Raw genomic sequence first — 22,739 nt, 5'->3', positions numbered from 1 at the left:
GATTGGATGGGCGTCTGGTTATAAGAAGACTAAATTATTAAACAGTGTGCATTTACACATAGGCCCAAATTTTCCATTGCAGTTTGTGGCACAAAACATGATGTGTGCAGCTTTTACTATGTGTTTCCTTTTCTCTCAGACTAAAGGTCAAGGCTAGAGATGAGTGAATGAGAATTTAAACCCAAGCGTGCAGTGGGGTGGCTAAAGAAGTTGGAGGCTGCCCTTAGGGTATGTGCACACTACGGAATAGGCATGGAGTCCGCATTGTGGATTCCGCTTCAAATTTTGCCTGTGGCATGGATTCAATGGTATTTCTCCCTGAGGGACACAGGGCACTGGAGGGACAGTGAGCATCCCCCTGCCATCATCCTATCCAGCAGCCACAGCCCGCACAGCTCTGGGAGTCGGGTTATGACATCACCATGTTATCCAGGAAGTGAAGCCTTGATGCAGTAGTAAGTGCAGGGAAAAAGCACTTTATAAGCATTTCCCGTAATAAGTGTATATTGGGGATTTGTATAACTTTTGGGGTAAAAAGTCGTTTTTATCACCTGTGGATTGGTATATGTGGGCGGGGCCTTACAGCCTTTGTGCCACATCGGTCCGCCCCTAGCACCTTTTAGTCCTGCCCCCATCCATGACGTCATCGTCACATAGGCCCCGCCCCCTCAGCAGCTATTGGAAGGGCCAGCCTAAAGCTCTAGGCCCCACCCCCCTAGATTGCCCTACACCAATGGCCACTGAGGGGGCAGGGCCTATGCGGCGATGACGTCACGGATGGAGCAGGGCTAAGTGGCGCTAGGGGCGGAGCGATGTGGCACAAAGGCTGTGAGGCCCCGCCCACATATACCAATCCACAGATGATAAAAACGACTTTTTACCAGAACAAGCACCATGAGGTATAATATAAATATAAGATAATATAAATATAAAATAAGTAAAGAAAGCTGTAACATTTACCCTTTACACCTGTGGAGAGCAGTCAAAATGCACATAGGGGGTGACGGATTCCGCTTGAAATTCCTAGCCTATTCCGTTATGTACCTTATGCTGCCTAAAAAACATGGATACAAAGGCTATAGACTGTATCCATGTTTTCCAGGACCCCCTAGGGTGGCATCCAACTTCTGCAGCCATTGGTAATCAAATACCACATTCTTGGGTTCACTCATCTCTAGTTATGGCCAGACCAACATTTTCACCCATGATTCTGGATTAATGTAAGACAACTAATAGTCTGTCTGAATGTAGGGGCTTGGGGGGGATATATCATTGCTTACACTAGAAAATTAGCATTAATCAGTTGCACATTTTTGCACAACAATCACACATTTTGCATGAAAGTACAGAAAAGTTGCAAATTTTTGCATAGAAATGTGTGAATTTTATGCCAGACAACAGACAGATTAATCAAGTGGAAATCACCCTGTGCAATACGACCAAAGATCGGGTTGTTGTTGACCCACTTAAAAAGTTGTCTGTTGGCCGAACTTCTCCCTGTGTAATAGCGGACGTGACACTAGTGTCATTTGTGATGCCCTCCTGTCTGACTCTTAAAGTGTATGTATTTTGAAGAAATTACAGGAGTTGTCATCAGAAGCAGGTTTGCAACATACTTTCAGGGGGACATTTGTGAAAGTTACGTCCGGGGTGTACGCCCTGGAGAAGGCGCTGATTCGCCCCTTCTCCCTGTCATATGCCCGCCATATCGCCTGATGGGTGGGGGCATGGCAAGGCAGGGAGGAAGCTTATTTATCATGATTTATGCCTGCCCGCAGGCGGAAATCATGATCCAAATCTATACCTGCTGGAAACGAGTGTAGATTTGTTGCACCAGGCGCAGGGTCAGTCGGGCGCGACTGTGAGGATTCACTAAGAGGTTTTTGTGTAAGGTTTAAATTAACATTATACTGTTCCCTCCATGCTGATATTTAGCCTTTTCTCTCTTCAAAAAAGAGACCAAACACAGGAAGTCCCCGTCCTTGGTGCCCACATGCAAGGAAAGACACCTGTCCATCATGTAACTTTTACATCAACTAATGGTGTATTTACACAGACAGATTTGTCTGACAGATTTTTGAAGAAAAAGCCAGAAATGGACTTGAAAAGAGGAGAAATATCAGAATTTCCTTTATGACCTGTTCTCTGTTTATAGTCTGTTCCTGGCTTTGGCTTCAAAGATCTGTCAGATAAATCTCTCTGTATAAACGCACCATAACAGCAATTAACTTATATAATTATATATCTGCACCGAGGGAGCATGTACTGAGCAGTTTGACATGAAGGGAGACGCCTAGTGGCCATGTGTATAACAATGATTTAAATATAGAAAACTTAAAGAGAGCATATTGCCAAACTGTTTGCAATCACAACCCCTGTTAATCTCTTAAAACTTTTTTTGGGACGGGTACTTTAAGTTGTCTATAAGATTGGCACAGGGGGGTTCAGGCTGTCTACTACGGCCCTTAGTGTCTTTTTTTTAGTTTTAAATACACAAATTTAAAGAAGAGGACAGGAGACAATAAACAGCATCTAGATCATAGTACAACCAAACAACATAGGTTACACAAGAGATAGCAATAACATAAAAATCAAATCATACAAAGGCAGCATAGAACTGCAGTGTACATCATACATGCCACACATATGGATAATTATACAGCCATATAATAGGATAGTTTAGAACATCTTTTTAAATATATTATTATATTTATCTGGCTGTATAGACAGATTTTTTTCATATAGCATAGTCTTACTCACATTGAAACCTGACCTTAAAAAGTTCCTTCAAATCAACCGTTGCCAGAGATTTGTAATTTACGTCTTTAAAAAAAAATCTCAAGTCTTCCAGTACTTATTAGCTGCTGTATGTCCTGCAGGAAGTGGTGTATTGTTTCCAGTCTGGAAAGCAGGAGAGTTTTTCTTTGGGAATTTGCTGCTGCTCTGGACAGTTCCTGACATGGACAGAGGTGGCAGCAGAGAGCACTATGTCAGACTGAACAGAATACACCACTTCCTGCAGGACATACCGCAGCTGATAAGTAATGGAAGACTTGATTTTTTAATGGAAGTAAATTACAAATCTGTGTTAAGTTCTGATATTAGTTGATGTAAAAGAAAAGTTTTTTTTTTCTGCTGACCTAAGTCAAGCCAAGCTTTCGGATTATACAATAGCGCTGTCATTGGGGATTCTTTAGACTGTGACTGTGAATTGCTCCACAATGTAAGTGAAGAGTAATCTCTTTTTTTACACAGTAACGTATTGTTATACTTTTTGGTGTTGTTGGGTACTTTCTTGATGTCAGCCTTTGCTTGGAGGAAGTAACAAACAGAACAAGTAAAAACTATCCAAACTCTATGAATTGCAGCAGATACATTCACAATCATTTTATTACCAATCCCCAAACATAATATCAGCCTGATAACAGCACATTGTATCTAGGAGATCTAGTAATGACTCTAAGATCAATGCAAGTCACCGTGCAAGATGTTTTTTTAATTTTAAATTAAACAAAAAAATGAAATTTTGTATTATTATGAAATAATGAAAAAATAATAAACAAAAATAAATTAAAACCATGTAAGGGAGTTTATAGGTACAATAAAAAATATTTTATTACAATCATTTTATGATTTATTAATAACTCCATATTTTAGTTTGGAGAGAAGGTTATAGAGTAAGTTATAATAATAATACTGTAAATCGAGAAAATCAGGATGGCTGGGTTCACGCTGCTTTTTTGCTGTCCGTTTAACGGATCAATTTAATGGAAAAACTAAGTATGAAAAAACATGCATTTGTGTGCATCCATTTTGGTCCGTTTTTGATTGACTTCCATTATAAAAATAAAAGTTTTTAATAAAGGATTAAAACGCATCAACGTTTTTTTAGCGTACACAAAGATGCGGTTGACCACGTTTTTGTGTTTGATAAAAAAAGGATGTATTTTGATCAGTTTTTTTTTTTTATAATGGAAGTCAATGGAAAAACAGATCAAAATGGATGCACACAAATGCATCTGTTTTTTTTTCATTAAACAAATCTGTTAAATGGATAGCAAAAACGCAGTGTGAATCCAGCCTTGACATGCACATACCTGAGACTTTTAGAGCTCAGTGCAGTCTCATAAGTGTTACCTTTAATAGTACCGAGACGGGATAGTAATAGATTTGGTGCAGGTCTTTTCTCTTTGCTGTACATGCAAGTAGCTAAGTCCTGTCCCTGTTTCCATCTGGCTGTCTCTATTACTAGAGACGGAATCCCCTAACAACAGGAAGCGGACAGCAAATTGAGGGAGAGAGAGACCTAGTGGGCAAGGCTTATAGGAGAAATCCGACCAAACTGATTATTACACTGCGGGCAGGGGGTGGGTGAACATTATAAAGAACCTATACTTACCAGTCCTCGTGCCCTTGCAGCTCTGCAGCACCAGGAATCTGGCGAATGTAATCTTCTCTCCTTGATTCTCTATAACCTGGCGGGAGTCCAGATTGTCCCGCCCCAGTCACTGACTAGCTAAGTGGGGCATCCGTCAGCCAGCCTGTGATGTAGCGGGATGTATGGAGAATTCCGGCATGGGTCCAGGAGATGGAGTTGACGCTGCGAGGGCACTGGGACCAGTAAGTGTACGTTCTTTATGATGTTACTCCCACCCCCTGCCCATAATGAACATTTTCTATTGCCCTGAACGTCTCCTTTAAAGAAAAAAGGACTAAAATGTTACTATCATGAAAAAGATCAGGGTGCCCTGAGTACACATCTTTTATCAGTTTCATGATACGCCGTTCAATTCTTAAGATATGTGGGTTTATAATTTGACAATTTAGTTGGGTGTGAACTCAGTTTTAATAATGGGAGTGGACCAAATTACACTTTTGCAGTGTGAGGCTGGGTTCACACTACGTATATTTCAGTCAGTATTGTGGTCCTCATATTGCAACCAAAACCAGGAATGGATTAAAAACACAGAAAGGATCTGTTCACACAATGGTGAAATTGAGTGGATGGCCGTCATATAACAGTAAATAACGGCCATTATTTCAATATACAGCCGTTGTTTTAAAATAACAGCAAATATTTGCCATTAAATGGCGGCCATCCACTCAATTACAACATTGTGTGAACAGATCCTTTCTGTGTTTTTAATACACTCCTGGTTTTGGTTGCAATATGAGGACCACAATACTGACTGAAATATACGTAGTGTGAACCCAGCCTTAATGTTTTACATTGAGGGACATGTATAAAACATATAACACCGGTCACCTGATATTCATCCACTATCTATCTATCTATCTATCTATCTATCTATCTATCTATCTATCTCCTATCTATCTATCTATCTATCTATCTATCTATCTATCTATCTATCTCATATCTATCTATCTATCTATCTATCTATCTATCTATCTATCTATCTTTCTTCTATCTACTTCATCTATTTATGTTGTTACAAATATTATACGCATGTAACATGCGATATCTGATAATAGGCAGTTAGGAAAAATATACAAGAAAAATTTTTTAAAAAAACGCTTCAACCCAAAAGCAATGCCAGAATATAAATGTGAACCTACCCCTATGCAATGCTTGGAGTTCGGGTGGGGCCGCTGATGTCCAGGGACTCACTAGATTAGTTGCAATAAATGAAAGGAAAGGGATCTAGGGCAAGTCCAATCCCATAAAAACTATATCCTTTATTAGAAAACCACAGATAAAATTCGTCTATAGGTATAAGGTGCAACATGTTTGAACGTCTCACACGTCTTGATCACTGCAGTGATTAAGACGTGTGAGACGTAAAAAACATGTTGAACCTTATACCAATGGACTAATTTTATCTGTGGTTTTCTAATAAAGGACATAGTTTTTATGGGATTGGACTTGCCCTAGATCCCTTTCCTTTCAGTTAGGAGAAATACCGAGGTCACATAATGGTTCTGTTATCATTGGTTAACACACCGTAATCAGATCCATAGTCTCCTAGTATTTCTACCATATATACAGTTTGCTATATTTATAATTAACAATATATCGGTATTACAACCTATTAAATACGGACATTAAATTTTTCTTTTGCTTTAATTTTTTAGTCTATTTTTGTCCCATTTTCATGTTTTTCCCTGTCTTTCTTTAAGCAGATAAAATCAGCAGACCTCATAAACATGTCACCATTTTATTGGTTCACATTTGTGCTGCAGGTACAAAGATATTGCTCCCTATGTAGAAACATTCTGTCCAAAATCGTAAAACACGGAAGACAGTGAAATCATGACGTTACCGTTCGGATATTTCGTGCCGGTTATTGCAGAATCCTGGGGAAAGTTCACTTGTGATTTATTTGACTTTTTGCCTGTTATTATTCACACTTTCTCCATAATGCACAGAAGACCTTCTTTAAACCAAATCCTTACTGCTTGAAAAAGTAAGGGCCCCCTGAGTTTTCTTTTAAAAACTGAATTTTACATGGGATGTCCTTACTTTTTTTTTGACCATAAGTCCTTTCATCCTCCTATGCAAGTTTTTTACTATCCTATACAGCTGCCTACAGTTATATGTTTGCTATTTTAGGATGTGGCTGGCGTTATGGAAATATAGTGCCAGAAGGGGGAACTAACCAGCCAATATACCTTATTACTTTTGTCAAGGGTGGGATATCCAGTATTAGAAAAGAAATACAACTACTTTCTTGCTAAAACAGCACCACCTCTATTGCCAGGTTGTGTGTGGTATTACAGTTCAGCTCCATTCACTTCAATGGAACTGAGCTGCAGACCACACCCAAACTGAGGACAAGTGGACAGTTTCTAGAAGAACGTCATGTTCTTCCTGGATAGCCCGTTTAAATATCTGGCCCAAATGACAAAAAAATCTGGTTACCCTTCTGCTGCTGTTACTTCCTATAGAGGTTATCATCCTATAGATATTCATGACATAGCCAATGCTCTTACATTGTGTCACTGAAACAAGATGTGTTGCAATACCAGATACAGCCAATAAACCAGTGTGGCACCCTTTCTAGAGGAAAAACAGGCCCTTTGTGTTAACACTGGAAAACCCCTCCTAAAATAACAGGATCCATATTTGCCAAATGTGGGATCAGAGCCCGGGACTGAAATCATGGTTCTCTAGCAGAACACTGAACATTCCATAAACCTGTCTGCAAGTTATAAGGATTATTGTTTCTCGCTGATAGGGATGAACGCTGTCGTCCATGCAGCCAGCAATACTTTGCATCAATATCAAATGCAATAAATCTAGGAACAAAAGCTGAAAAGAAAAAAAAATATTTAAAAGCAAAAGACACAAATATTAAAGAAATGAAATTTTACATTTAAAGGGGTTATTCGGTTAGGTAAAGTACATGTGAAATCATCCCCCTCCTGAAGACTTACAATTTATTCCGTACATGTCATTTTCTTTCTCTGATTTTTGAGCTGCTGCTTTCTGCTGAAGACACAAAAGTCTGTCTCTGCGCTTAACCCCTCCCCCCTACCTTCTGAGACGGCTCATGTAAACAGCCGGCTGTTTCTTCTCTCCGTACAGCAGAAAGGGTTAATCACAGTAAGGTCACTAGCAACTTGACCTGAATATGCTCCAGGCTTCACACAGTGTATAAACAGATGGCCAGAGATGTTGTTTATATGATCCGTCTCAGAAGGGAGGGAGGAGGAGTAGTTTAGGAGCAGAGATGGACTAAACAGCTCAGAAAGAGATTTTTCTGTTTTCAGCAGAAAGCAGCAACTCAAAAATCAGGGAAGGGGACAGATAAGGTAATGACATGTATGGAATGTCTGTTATGTTAGTTAGTATCTTATGTATGTTAGTCTCCCGGAAGGGGGATGAGTCAACATTTACTTTATGTAACCGGATAACCCCTTTAAATATTTAAAAGATTATTTACAGTTGGGAGGATTGATGCCTTGCAGTTGCCATAGGCAATAGATGGGGTAAAAAAAAAAATTTTTTTCCATAGTCATCATTCCATTTCTCTGTATGGAAGGGGTGGAGGCACATTTTCTAAATCCTGGATGCTCATTGGCTGCAGTATTTTGCATCCATCCTGGAGTTGGAACATCTCAAAATTGTACAGTTCTTAGTTTTAATTGAAAGAGACGCCCCTGTAAGTTTAATCAATTGAGTAATGGATATCACATATGCAATGTGCAGCGGCTTCTCCACAAAGCTGCCATTAGTTTCCCCTTTTCTCTTATTTCTTTAATCTTTGGAGTTTAGTCGAATTTTCCATTTCATGTGATCGGAAGACAAACACAATTATCATTAATATCATCCCAATCAGCGATAAAGAGGAAATGCCTGCAAGCGACGTGACTTCCTCCGATTAGTGCTGAAGACACCACGGCGGCCATTATTATTGTTATGTTTTAGGTTTTTTGTTCCTTTTTTAATGTTCTTATTTATTCTAATCAGACAGCTGAGTTTTTCAGGCCATTTAAGGATATATTCCAAATGTGGCCAGTCATTAAACTAAACAAGTCATGCTTTGTCTGGCCAGTCAGTGGCCTAAGGTGGAGAACCTTGCTTCCTACCAAGAAACCGTCACGTGACCCACCATCAACTTTACTAAATGCACTAAACACTATTTCAATCCCCTTTAGAAATACTATGCTTTTTGCACAACAGGATTTTGCGGCTGTCTTTCCAGACAACTGTCAAAAAGACGCCTGTCTTTTGTTATTGACGGCCACAAATAATGATCATGAACGTTATTTACAGCCGTCATTAGCCATAGATGTACATCATTTTTACGTAGTGGGAACACAGAGTCCTTGTCAATATCTTTCTGGGCGTGTGATGACAGCTTTCTTCACCTCCATTGGGTACATGGCTGGTTTATGATGGCCAGGACACTGACAAAAATGCAAAAAGCACCAAAACAAGTTGTAACTTTAATGGAAAATGTACTTTATTGAGCACTTTGGACTTCTAATGCCCAAAAAGTGTTGGACAATACTACGCTCAGGATACTGCAATAACCACACCATTTTAGAAGCTGACTAAACCCAACAGGGGCCGACAACTGTTTAGGAGATATGTTTGGTTACAGTTGTTGGGAACGTCCCACACAACATTTCACAAAGCCAAAGACCTACAGTGTTTTGTTAAAAAATTTGTTCAAAGTGATAAGTTATGAGATAGAGTTCTGGAGTTATTGTCAGCTTTGGGTAGAGTGAGACTCGGCACTGGTAGGAATGTATGGACTCCAACTAAATCTAACATTAAAAATTATATATTCCTTAATTTATTGGAGATGAAGACCTAGGGGGACATTTATTAAGTCCGGCGTTTTTTACGCCGGACTTATAAATGTCCCCGCATCTCCGGCGCTACGGGGATTTATGTAGAGGCGGACTGCTTCTACATAAATCCCGTGCGCTCTGGTGCGCACCGCCGAAAACCTACGCCAGCTGAGGACTGGAGTAGGTTTTCGGCGTATCTTTTTGTAGAACGGATGGTGAATCGCGCGCCCTCCGTTCAGCCCCCTTTACACCCCCTCCCCGCCCCTTGGCGTACCCGGCGGAAAGTGCCGATTTGCGAATATTTTATTCGCAAATCGGCCATTTGCGAATAAAATATTGTGCAAATCGGCAATTTCCGCCGAAACCCCCCGGAACGCCAGATGATACATGTCCCCCCTAGAGTGTGGAAAAATAGAGGAGTCATAGTTGGAGTATAGAAACAGAGTCGAAGTTGGAGGCATGGAAGAAGGGAAATCTCTGTCCTCACTGTGTGTGCAGGTATATCCTTTTTCCTGTAAAAATTGTCTCCACGTGCACCCCATTGGAGGCATAGCTGAGTGCCGACAATCTTTATCCATATAGGAGTTGGATACATCATCAATGTGTAGAAAAAATAGAGGAGTCGGGGGTTGGAGGTTTGACTTACCAATTCCACAGCCCTGGATACAATTCTGTGCCTACTACATGAATTGTGCCATAATACAGTATAGTGTGAAGAGGGTCAAGTATATAGGAGTACAGTATATTACTGTATGGAATATGCTCCCATTTAGCTGTGTGCTAGAGATTATTCCTTGGTGTTGATGGCACCTTTTTTTGTATTGAATACAGGATGATTTTGATGTTGTGTGGGTTGTCTGTGTGTAGAGCAGGGCGTGGGTGTGTGACAAAGTAGCTGTGCGCTCTCAGAATTAGAAGATAAAAAACACAATTTGGGAGGAATTCTTAATATGAGGATGTACTGAACCATTATACACTATTATGTTATTTTTTATGTTTTTACGTTATGATCTGTTTTCTTAAGTTAATGTTGTGTATTCTCAATATAATCGTCTCCTGTCATTATGCTGTTGCATTATGTTATGTTGTCTCTCTCCCTGACGTTTCTTTTCTCATTGGCTACCCATTGCTCAGCCAATTCAGTGGAAAATACTAGCAATGATATAGAAGCATGTGTACAACTTGTCCCGTTCATAGATCTCTGACCTGATCTCCCGATACCTCCCTTCACACAATCTCTGATCCTCACTAGACCTGCTTCTATTCTCCTCTTATCCGATGATAGATTGTAAGCCTTCAGAGGTGGGGTCCTCTCCCCTCTATACCAGTCGGCCATTAAGTAAGCCAATGTTTATAGTACTTGGTGTTTTTTTTTTGTCTTATGTCTCATGTTATTCTCCTAACCCCTTAGTAAAGTCACATATCGGCTCATCTGAACACTGAGCAACCACTGACGCGCAGCCATAGTGTTAAAATGGCACTGTCTGCTTTGATGGCGGCATCCAAACAGTTAAAATATCCAGCAATGGAGATGGCTCCATTCTGGTAGTTAGCGTTGGCCCTCGACTACGTTTTTTTTTTTTTTTTTTATTAAATTCTTTGTATATTATTCTGGGGCAGCCATCTTGCCCGACTTGTTTTTACCAGCATTTTCAGATATTCTTTAAAATAAGCCCCATAAACATAGACAGCAATGTACAGGAGCTGTCCCATTGACATGAATGGAAATGCTCGCTAACCTTTTGAATAGGTCATTTCACAGGGAGAGAAGGCTGAACCGTTAACATCATTTGTTGCCTTCTCTATTTGGTTGGTGTCACCTTATGCCAGGAGCCACGGGAACTGGAGCTGCTATCGCTGCTGCTTGTGTAGCGGTCGCTGATGACCAGCGGGCCAGGGCTCCCATGATCTCAGAGATAGCAGTGGCAGTGGTAACCACATATATATATCATAAAATAACTTAAAACTTTGGGTAATCTCACAACACATACCATTTAACGCATTCACTTTTAAATACGTCATAAATTTAAAGCTTGAAAAATATGAATCCCTTAATGGGAGTTTAATTTAGGAAATAAATTAACTAAGTTTGCAAATAAAATGCAAAAATACTTATTTTCTTAAATTAGATCTAAACAAATGCCCAGACTATGGGTCATCCACATGACCATTATATCCTTAAGAGCTTTAAGGTCATGCACTGTGATATATGGATTGTATGTGAAATGATACATAGGGGACCTTACATTGTTATTTTGTGATTGTTTGTGCTTTGTTATGTTGTTGCTTTGTTATATGTTTTAATATTTAATGTGTTAATGATTTATTATTATTGGGCTTTCTATAATGTTATTGTGTTATGTTGTGATATAATTTGTTGTGTTCTTTTAATCTATACCGTGTTAAACTATATCCCATTGTACATTTTTTAGTATGCAATGCAATACTATGTTCTGGTCCATATATGTTATTTTGTGATTTGTTTTGCTGTCATATGCTTTTTCATTGTTTTTTATTTGGCTTTATCTTCCAGATTCGGTGTTATGTAATTTTATGCTATGTAATGTTCTGTTGTTTATGTTGTGTAAGATATCATTAGATGGAGCCAGAAGAACTGTTCCGCACTCCTTGGCTCGCTGCCTTTACTGTCTCGCAGCAGAAGATGCTGTCTATGGAGACGGTCTCCTGCATCAGGATGGATATTGCAGGGAGATGCTCTATGTAATGTTCGGAGGGGGTCTGACCAGAGTAAACTTTTTGACATGTCTCTAGGACATGTCAAAAAGAAGACTTGCCAATCTGTTCGGGTTCAGCAACGTTCTTCCAATCTGAACACTCGCCATTTGATTCCAATCGGATGGAGAAGTTGGAGGCTGCCCTAGGACTGCCATGGATACTGCCTATGCCCTATTGCTGCATCTATGTTTTCCAAGACTCCATAGGGAGGCATCTAACTTCTCCAGCTGCTGGGAGTCAAATGCCAAGCGTTTGGGTTCGGAGATCGTTGCTGAACCCAAACATATCAGTAAGTCCACTTAACACTACTTATAGCGTAAGAGTATCATTTTGGTAAACTACTTAATTACATAGAAAAGTATACAGTGTTACTAAAAAAAAGTTAACTTCCCACTTTTTCTTGTTGCCATAGGGCCATGTGTTTATACAGCGGGATGCCATGGAGCCTTCTAGAAGATTACTACATAGTCCTTACAGTCATCCATCCCCATTCAGATCAGTTATAGTAGGTGAATTCTGTTACGTTGTTTGTATCATCTTCTTATACAGTATTACATAAGTTGATACATTGTATTGTATAAGTAGATAATTTCATTACTTAAGAAGCCTGTATTGTGTGGCCTACCCAAGACAGGATATATAGGTTAGGAGCTGGCACCTTGTCACAGATTTCCTGCGTTTCTTTAAGCTGTGGAAATTTCCACTTTATTTTGTAAACAACCCCGGGAGTTAATGGATGTGAGTGGTAATGGCTGAGCAATGTGTGAGTCCATAGTTGAGGTTTTCGTTAGCTCTAAATGCTCAGTCTGTGTGGTCTGTCTCATGCTGCATCTCTCAATGTGATGGTAGGAGGATCAGGTGATAACGTTACCATATTGATCCGTCTAATAATAACAAGATATACAAACAAATATAATACGAAATGTTCTTTATTTATTGTTTAAAAAGCTGGCGTAGGTTGCCTGCCGTGCGCACCGGCGCGCACAGGATTTATGTAAAAGCAGTCCACCTCTACATAAATCTCCGTAGTATTGGAGCTGCAGGGACATTTTTAAGTCCGGCGCAGAAAACGCCAGACTTAATAAATGTCCCCCAATAAGTATATATACAGTCAAAGTGCAAGTGCTAAAACCATGTAACAGGGTTCAAATGGTTAATACAACCAATAGGCAGTAACTTGAGGGGGAAAAAACACACACATAACATATGCAACATCACAAGGATAGGGGGGTTGACAGTAAGGCACCAATATACCTATCACACATCCCCTGCCACAAACCTGTGAACCAACAATGTAGGTTCTCTGGTCCACAACCGAAGGTCGTAAAAGTAGCAGAAGAGCGAGAGAAAAACCAAAAGACTGCAAAAGAAGGGGGCAGAAGGAATGGAGCGTGACTGCAGGAAGGCACTATGGAGACCTATAGATCAGCACAAGAGATGCATACATACAACAATGCAGGAGTTTTAATCAAGACCATTTTTTTTTCTAACTGCAATAAAAACATGTGCCCGCGCGTTATTTTTAGCATGAGATAACCTTATGTCTACCTATACCTCTAAAATCTGCAAGCTGAGCAAGAAAAAAAAAACATTACCTAAGTAATGAAACCTGTATGCTCAGCTCCCAGGCTAATGGTGCGCTGCAGTGTTCACATGTGATGTCTACAGAGCGGTGAACCTCTCAAAATTAGTTTTGGGTAGATATGCTTAGAATTAGCTTTTAAATGCAATTCAGTATGTGGATTCGATAGCCAGTTTGGATTTGTACAGGAGCAGGGATTTCTTGGTGCTTCATCCAGTAAAAAAAGCTTATTGGTCGATTGTGCCACCTGGGCGGAGCTTCACGTCCACTGCACCACTTGGCCCAGCCCACATCTGCTCCTTAGGTCTGCCCCTCAGTGACGTCATTGGTGTCTAGGCCCTGCCCCTCGGCGACCATTGGAAAGGGCCGGCCTAGAGGTCTAGGTCCCACCCCTCTAGGTCATGGAGGGGCGGGGCTAACTGAAGGTGAAGGTAGCAAAAACTACCAATGATAAAAAGCATTTTTCATTGGACCAAGCACCAGCATCACTTTAAGTCAGACACCATTTTTTGGTGCCCAAGGTGGCATGGAGGTACCCAACAATTCCACTGATATGCACTAGTATATTATACTGGATGTATACTGGCACTGAACCATATACAGATAAAAGTCCATAGTCCCCAATAATACTAGCAGAGCTGAGAGGAGTGGGAGCAGCAGTGTAAAAAATGGAGGTTTTCATTTCTCTAGCCCTGGTTATGACGTGTATAGCTCTCCATTATAAAAGTAAGAGGAAAAAGTGTGAACCCATTTACTTGTATAGCTAGATCTGTATCCATGAAAAGCCAAAATAAAAAAAAAATCTTCATACTTTACACTGCAGGCGGCATCCATAAGGCTTGTGCAGCAACAAGGTTTCTATTTTAAAATGACTTGTTTTCTTATTTTGTGTTTTTTTTTATGATGAATATGAGCCCAGGGCTGTTAATGGAACCTTATGGGTGACATCATCTGCAGTTTATTTTAATGGTTAATTCCTACGGCTCGCCTGCGTCACCCGTATGGTTTTCATTTAAATTTTCCACGCTTATCTGTGTCATAGATCACTTGAAAGAGGAGGGAATGGTTGTGTAGATTATGAGATGTCAGAGGAAAGTTGCCATATGGAGAGGACAGTAAATTTCAGTATGTAATGAGTACAAATGACTAAACCCCGGAGCAATATATATCAGGAGGTATAAGTCATATATATCTGTATCCAAATGAGTGCAGACGTCACCTACTGACAAATTGCATGTACCTTAGCCTGTGGTCTGAGCAGTCAGTTTCCAGGCAGGCAGCACATAGCTGTGAGGTGACTCCATGCAAAGTTCTCTTTGTAATCAGCAAGAAAAACAAAGTTCTGCTTCACATCTGGAACAACCTTCTGCTTTCCAGCAATTAGGAATTTGCTAGAAAGACGACTTCAAATATCTGCATTAATGTATATGGTCAGGGCTACCAGGTCAGCCGTGCACATCTGGACACATATGCATCACACATGGTGGCAGAAATTTTACATGCGTGTTATAGGGCCATATAGCAGAGTTGTACAGATGTGAAGATGATGGAGTACATAAAGGCAGTCCATACAACTGATATAGAGGTAAGGCAAATATGCTGGGACCCTCAACATTTAGGGTCACCACCAACTCCCAGCTTTTAGTCCCTGAGCCTTCTGTCCAGTCCACTCAGCTTTTTCAGGTCTGTAGCTAGAGATTTTACATGCGGCCAAAGTTACGACCCTGTATTTAAATACCCTGGTATACGCAGGGCCGGTTTTAGACTAGATGTGGCCCTGGGCAAAGTTAAAGGTGGGGCCCCAAATGCTGAAATATTTTAGCAACAATTTAAGGTCCCCATACATGTTACTCTTTTGTTGGTGGTACCTGTTGCTCCTGGTGGGTTCAGCCATCAGTGTAAGGTGTATGGGGCTCTCTGGACAGTCCTCTGACAGATGATATCAGTGGACATAGGGGATCAAGCTTGATGGAAAATCAATGCCCAACCTCTTTGTTCTAAGAGAGATAAGCCGCCATCAGATCTGTATGGCTATGGCTTTACCCTCTCATAGAAAACACAGGAAAACTCAGATGTGCCAAATTTCTATGTATGGGGAGGACGGGACCGGATGGGAGAGATAATTGTCAGCTGAAGGATTGTTCAGCCAGCAGTTATTGGAAGGGTACGGCCACTTTTAAGGCCGTATTACACGGCCTGATATTCTGCAGAAGTGAGCGCCAATCTGGTAGAATGGAGCTCGCTTAGAGAGCCTACTACAGCAAAAGCTATGGAGGAGATTTATCAAACTGGTGTAAAGAAGAATTGGCTCAGTTGCCCCTAGCAACCAATCAGATTCCACCTACTTAGAATCTGAGTAATGAAAGGTGGAATCTGATTGGTTGCTAGGGGCAACTGAGCCAGTTTCACTTTACACTATGTTTGATAAATCTCCCCCCCTAGCAACTGAGCCAGTTTCACTTTACACTATGTTTGATAAATCTCCCCCTATGTGTATATATACAGTATATCATTAGTGATGTGTGTGCAATCCTTGCTGTATATAGTAAACAATAAAGATATATATACTACCTGATCACGTTCCCCGGTGTCCTCAGGCCATGTCTGTGATATATACTACCTGATCATGTTCCCCGGTGTCCTCAGGCCTTGTCTGTGATATATACTACCTGATCATGTTCCCCAGTGTCCTCACAGAGCGATAGCATCCTGATTCGGACAATTTTCGCTCCATGTATTAGGGCCCTTACTCAGTTCAGAAGTTTACATGCCGCTACATGTCAGGACTACCGCTACATGCCGGGACCGCAGCTACATGTCGGGACCGCCCCTACATGTCGGGACCGCCGCTACATTCTGGGACTGCCACTACATGCCAGGACTGCCGCTAAATGCCAGGAATGCCGCTAAATGCCAGGACTGCCCCTACATGTCAGGACCGCCGCTACATTCTGGGACCGCCCCTACATGTCAGGACCGCTGCTACATTCTGGGACTGCCCCTACATGTCAGGACCGCCGCTACATTCTGGGACCGCCCCTACATGTCAGGACCGCTGCTACATTCTGGGACTGCCCCTACATGTCAGGACCGCCGCTACATTCTGGGACTGCCGCTAAATGCCAGGACTGCCGCTAAATGCCAGGACTGCCGCTAAATGCCAGGACTGCCCCTACATGCCAGGACTGCCGCTACATGTCAGGACTGCCCGCTAGTGGTGTAAATACAAGAACTATTTATATGAATTGCTTTAAAAAAATAAATTTAAAAAAAATCACTATAATCAGGACCAAACATTACCTCCATACCGTTATTGAAGAAAACACACTAGATATAGGCCAATATTACCACCATAAAAGTGACCGCCCCATAATGACTCTATATACACTATATACAGACCAATATTACCGCCATAGAGTGACCACCGCATAATGACTCTATATACACTATATACAGACCAATATTACCGCTATAGACTGACCACTGTATAATAAATGACTGTATATACACTGTATACAGACCAATATTATGTGGCTGTCACCCTATGGCTGTACTATTGGTGTATATAGTGTATATATAGAGTCATTATGTGGCAGTCAATCTATGGCAGTAATGACTCTACGCTATATACGCTATATACAGACCAATATTATTGCCATAGGCTGACCCCTGTATAATGACTTTATATACACTCTATATACAGACCAATATTACCGCCATAGAGTGACCACTGCATAATGACTCTATATACAGACCAATATTACTGCCATAGACTGACCCCTGTATAATGACTCTATATACACTGTATGCAGACCAATATTATGTGGCGATCACTCTATCGCTGTACTATATATACTGTACTGTGGCTGTACTGTATATAGTGTCATTATGTGGTAGTCAATCTATGGCAATAATGACTCTATATATACGCTATATACAGACCAATATTAATGCCAAAGAGTGACCACTGCATAATGACACTATATACAGACCAATATTACCGCCATAGACTGACCACTGCATAATGACTCTATATACAGACCAAAATTACTGCCATAGACTGACCCCTGTATAATGACTCTATATACACACTATATACAGACCAATATTATGGGGCGATCACTCTATGGCTGTACTATTGGTCTGTATATAGTGTGTATATAGAGTCATTATGTGGTGGTCACTGTATGGCGGTAATATTGGTCTGTATATAGTGTCATTATGTGGTAGTCAATCTATGGCAGTAATGAGTGTATATATATATATACGCTATATACAGACCAATATTAATGCCAAAGAGTGACCACTGCATAATGACACTATATACAGACCAATATTACCACCATACAGTGACCACCACCTAAGGACTGAATACCACCTTATTTTTTTCTCAGCTGCAGCTGCAGCTCCTATATACAGTCTATTCACCTCAACACTTGGAGTCAGCAGTGCTTATACACACACCATTATATATATATATATATATATATATATATATATATACACACACACACACACACTCACACACCCATGAAAACACATTATACAGATACAAACCATCCAGTCCATACACTATACACAGGACATGTAACACACACTGCATTCATGCATTATGCACCTACATTCATACACATTTCACACTACATATACAGTATACTTACTCCCTCTAGCATGCTGGGTGTAGTGGTGCATCTCCCTCATGTTCCTTGCAGCAGGCTGTCATCCTCACCCGGCAGCCCTCTCCTCCATCGTCCCGACAGCTCCACACCAGAGCAGGAAGTCACGTGCAGTGAGAGGAGCTAGAGGGAGGGGGAGGGGGAGCAGACACGGAGCCCAGCGTCCTGCAGCCTCTGCGTGACCCCTGATAGCAGCAGGCAGGGATCACTCCAGACGCTGCAGGATGCTGTCTGTGCTCTCCTCTCCACTGGAACTGCGGTAGGGGGCCCCTGGGGGATGGGGGCCCTGGGCATTTGCCCTGCTTGCCCCCCCCTAACGCCGGCCCTGGGTATACGCCAGGCTAAAAGGGGTAATCTAGTCTAATCTCTCTTGTTTTGTACCCCCACCAGTACATGAAGATGCCGGATAAAAATGTGAGCACACCCAAGCTGCCCGTGCACGATCACTAAAATCTATGCCAGCTTGGAGGCAGCTTACAGTTTCTCTGCCCCCTTCACATACAACACACCCCCTTGGAGAGTGCTGTCCAGACCTGGCAAAAAGTCACAGATTTATTTCCAAGGTCTATGCCGGGCTGAACCTTGATATTTTCTCTCTCTTAAGTGTCCTCTTGCTTGCGGTATAATTAGAAAAAAAATATTCCTGCTCTTCTGTCTTCTCCTAATAGTTTGTTATGCTATAAAATCGTCTCACTGCTGATCCATTGCTCTGGATCAGCTAGCTTGAGTGTCAGCCCTGAAATGTCTGAAGGGTACATTCACACCCGTTCCAAAATCCGCTGCGGATACCTGCCTATTCACTTCAATGGGATGTTAAGGGCCACGGAGGTTAAGGGCGCTGCGAGTATGTCATCCCATTGAAGTGAATCGGCAGGTATCCACAGCGGATTTCACTGCTAACTTGTGTGTGTGAATGCGTGTGAAGGTACCCTAAAGAGAAGCTCCTATAAGTTAGCTTCTCTTTGAAATTCCCAGGCTTGTGCAGTTTGGTGTGGATTATAGCATAAGCCATTTCTCACTCTAGTACTTTGTGTAGTCCGTTTCGTAGTTCTTCACTTGCTCTTCTCTATATCCTGGTTTTGTTTTTTGTATTTTCTTGTTGCAGTTTTTGTGTTTCAGTTTTTGCTCTGTCCTGCCTCTCTGGGTCCTAGAGTTTAGATGAAGAATTAGGAACGTCCTTTTATTTGTCCTTGTTTGCCACTTTCTGCTTTATTTCATTAATTTATGTCATCATCCCATCTATCCTTTGGTTCCTGTCATCTGTTGGTGAGTTGCTATTCTTGTTTTTATTACCCATCAGATATTGGTGTCTTGGATGTTTTTATTTAAGATTGCCTATCAATGATTTGGCTTTACTGTAAGTCCTAGGGGGACCTAAGTATAGCACCCAGAACAGATGATTGTTGTAAGTTAAGTTCAGTTTGACTGTCTAGTGACCAGCTGGTCAGATTCTTTTCCTCCTCTATTCTAAATCCACCATTGACTCTGGTTAACTACTAAACATCTGTCTTGAGAGACTCTGTGGATCATCCCACTGAGGGATCAGGTTACATCCGCACATAGAAATCAATGGAAGGCAAAGTGGCAGTAAGCTGCAGAGATGGAGACAGAAAGAGACACAGAGAAGCATTGATTCACAGCTTAAATTGCTCATTGTTGCTTCCTAATGTCATCCAAGCTGCTGCTGCTTCTGAAGGTGTGTGATATAGGGGAGTAGGATACCCTTTTTTGTGTATGTGCAGTATATGGGAGACATTATAGCAGCTAGTTTATATATCCCTGCTCAGAGGTAAAAGCAGATAAAAACCTATACCTAATATAAACACATTATAAGGCTATGTTCACACTAGGTATATTTTTATAAAACTAAGGACATTGTTGCCGATTGCAACAACAGCCGTGATTAATACGAAAATAAATACGTTACATTGCCGTCTATGAAATCCCAGCCGGAGTGATACACGTAGTATACACTCTGGCCGGGGATCCCTAGCAGTGCCGCAAGAAACTGACATGTCAGTTTTCTGTGGCCGCTATTCATTGAAAACCCTGTCAGTTCATACAATGGAGCGAGCGGCTCCGGCTGCACACTCCATAGTGTGCAGTGGGGAGTTCTGATGTGGGCACGCACGGATGCGCCCGCATCAGAACTCAGAGGCGCTAAGGATCATCTTTTCTGATGATCTTTGCTGAGATGGGCCGTTCCGGAACGGCCGGTCTGATACAGCATATGAACATAGCCTAAGGCTTGGTTCACACACAGTATTTTTGTTCAGTATTTTAGTCCTCATATTGCAACCAAAACCATGAGTGGATTTAAAACACAGAAAGGCTATGTTCACACACTGTTGAAATTTAGTGGATGGCCGTAATTTACAATGCAATATGAGGACCACAATACTGACTGAAATACTATGTTTCTCCGAAATAAGACCTAGCTTCATTTTGCAGGCTCTGTAACATCACCACCACTAGACACACCTGTCCATACTGTAATTCCACCACCACTAGACACACCTGCCCTGTACACTGTAACACACCTGCCCTGTACACTGTAACACACCTGCCCTGTACACTGTAACACACCTGCCCTGTACACTGTAACACCACCACCACAGACTAAATATCTAACTTTATGTGAGTAGTGTATTCATCCTCATAAATCTGGGTTAGTGTTTCACCTTATTTAATAGCTAAGGGAGTGATAGGATTAATGGCAACAACGGCCGTACTTTGTGCGCCTGTGAACATAGCCTTATCTGCTATGGGATCCTTGCCGGAGCGTATGCACATTGTATACGCTCTGGCCAGGATCCCATGTGGACCCGCAAATAACTGACATGTCAGTTTTCTGCGGCCGCAATTCAGTGAATTGTGGCCGTAGGAAACCCTGTCAGTTCACACAATGAAGCGACCGCCTCCGGTCGCTTGCTTCCTTGTGTGCAGTGGCAAGTTCTGATGCGGGCGGAACGGACAGTCTCTTACCCCGTGTGAACATAGCCCAAAGGACATATTACTACATCACAACCATTCAGATACCGGGGAAAACTGGGTGTCAAACTGAATGAAAACTATAATTCATTTTAGGTACCTAAATTTCTCAATAACAGCCCTAACATGGTAGACATGTATAACTCCCACCATCCCTTTATGTGAGAAAAAAGCGAATCTACATGCAAATCTAAACTCTGCATTGTATCTGTTGTGTTATAGTAATCTTCAAAGAGATTTTAGGAAGAAAATTCTTAAATAAATTCCTTAATCCAGTCTGCAAAGTAGCAGCAAATAGAAGCTTTAGCATAAAGCAACGTTTAGTTATATCTGTGCCCATGGGAAGCAGACTTTTACATGATATTTTCCCGCAGGCTGCTCCCTAAGAGAGAGACGTCTGCCCCTCTGTGGTCTCCAGGTGAAGTGCACTTAGCAATAGACTCATGGACAGTGGCAAATCCAGCATCTGCTTAGCAAAAGGAGTAAAAACCATGGCTTACGCCAATCCCGTCTTAATGTACACAAACACGCTTTTGAGGATTTATAAGGCTGAACCCTGAGGACACAATGCTGCACAGTTTACACAGTCTAAGATTACACGTCGCTTTCAAGTAACAGCAGACACAGGGACCTGTTTATAGGAAACAAAACCCCAATTGAGCTCTGCATTAACCTTGGTAGTTTTCTAATCTCTGGAAATCTCGCCCCTTAGAAACAAGTCTGCGTCATGCACAATGGCCTCTGCGTAAGGCATTCTCAAAACGTCTGCGGATTAGCGAGGAGTAAATTATGACTCACTGAGGGAAACCCATACTGTTATTATATGGTAATATTTATCTGTAAGAACCTCAGCGGAGATGATTAAACCCGAGCAGAGAGAGAGAGAGAGAGAGAGAGAGAGAGAGAGTAACTGTCATATGTTTTCTTGGCAAAGACTTACGAGGTCCTTAGGTCTGATGGGTTCACCGAGGCGAACGTCACTTGGAGAGGATTTCCCTCTAAAACAGCAAAAAAAGTTAAAAATACCTGCAATATAAAGTTCTTGGGGAATCAAGTTGTTTCTAGGTACCTGGGTGACAAACAATATGGCCGCTTTTAGAGTTAATCAGAGAGATTGGCCAGGGGTGTGTAAATCGTGTTGCACAAAATTTGCTTTCATATGGGCCATATCCCCAACCTAAGAGATGTAAGGGCCCTTACCTACTTCATCCCAGTCACCCACCCTAAACTAATGCAGACCAAACACTGTATGTACTCTTCAGACCCCTACTAAAGTAGAGAACCTAATTAAGACCCCCATAATGTAATACAGATCCCAGGACTGCCCTATACCACCAGGGAAGCAGATATTAACCCCCTCGACTATGTCTATTATCTCTCTATCATCCTAGACCGCCAGGGAAGCAGATATTAACTCCTCTAATACGTCAGACTGCCAGAGACGTAAACAATAATTCCCTCCATTACCATAGAACACCATGGAAGCAAATATT

General features: G+C 41.5%; 1 protein-coding gene across 7 annotated transcripts in view; it reads left to right on the top strand.

Annotated features, from left to right (window-relative positions):
- BEGAIN (brain enriched guanylate kinase associated) overlaps window positions 1–22,739 on the top strand; it is a 597,092-nt gene that overhangs the window by 205,004 nt on the left and 369,349 nt on the right. For 6 of the 7 annotated variants that reach the window (XM_069949877.1, XM_069949884.1, XM_069949883.1 and 3 more), the window contains exon 3: window positions 12,410–12,502. The gene's annotated coding sequence lies outside the window, so the exon portion shown is untranslated. Of the gene's footprint in view, window positions 1–145; window positions 229–12,409; window positions 12,503–22,739 lie in introns of those variants that run through there. The other variant, XM_069949880.1, reaches the window with a different exon arrangement.

Source organism: Dendropsophus ebraccatus, chromosome 13, assembly GCF_027789765.1.
Source record: "Dendropsophus ebraccatus isolate aDenEbr1 chromosome 13, aDenEbr1.pat, whole genome shotgun sequence".
Lineage (NCBI taxonomy): Eukaryota > Metazoa > Chordata > Amphibia > Anura > Hylidae > Dendropsophus > Dendropsophus ebraccatus.
Note: the sequence above shows the minus strand (reverse complement) of the source record. Positions and strands in the feature narration are given on the sequence as shown.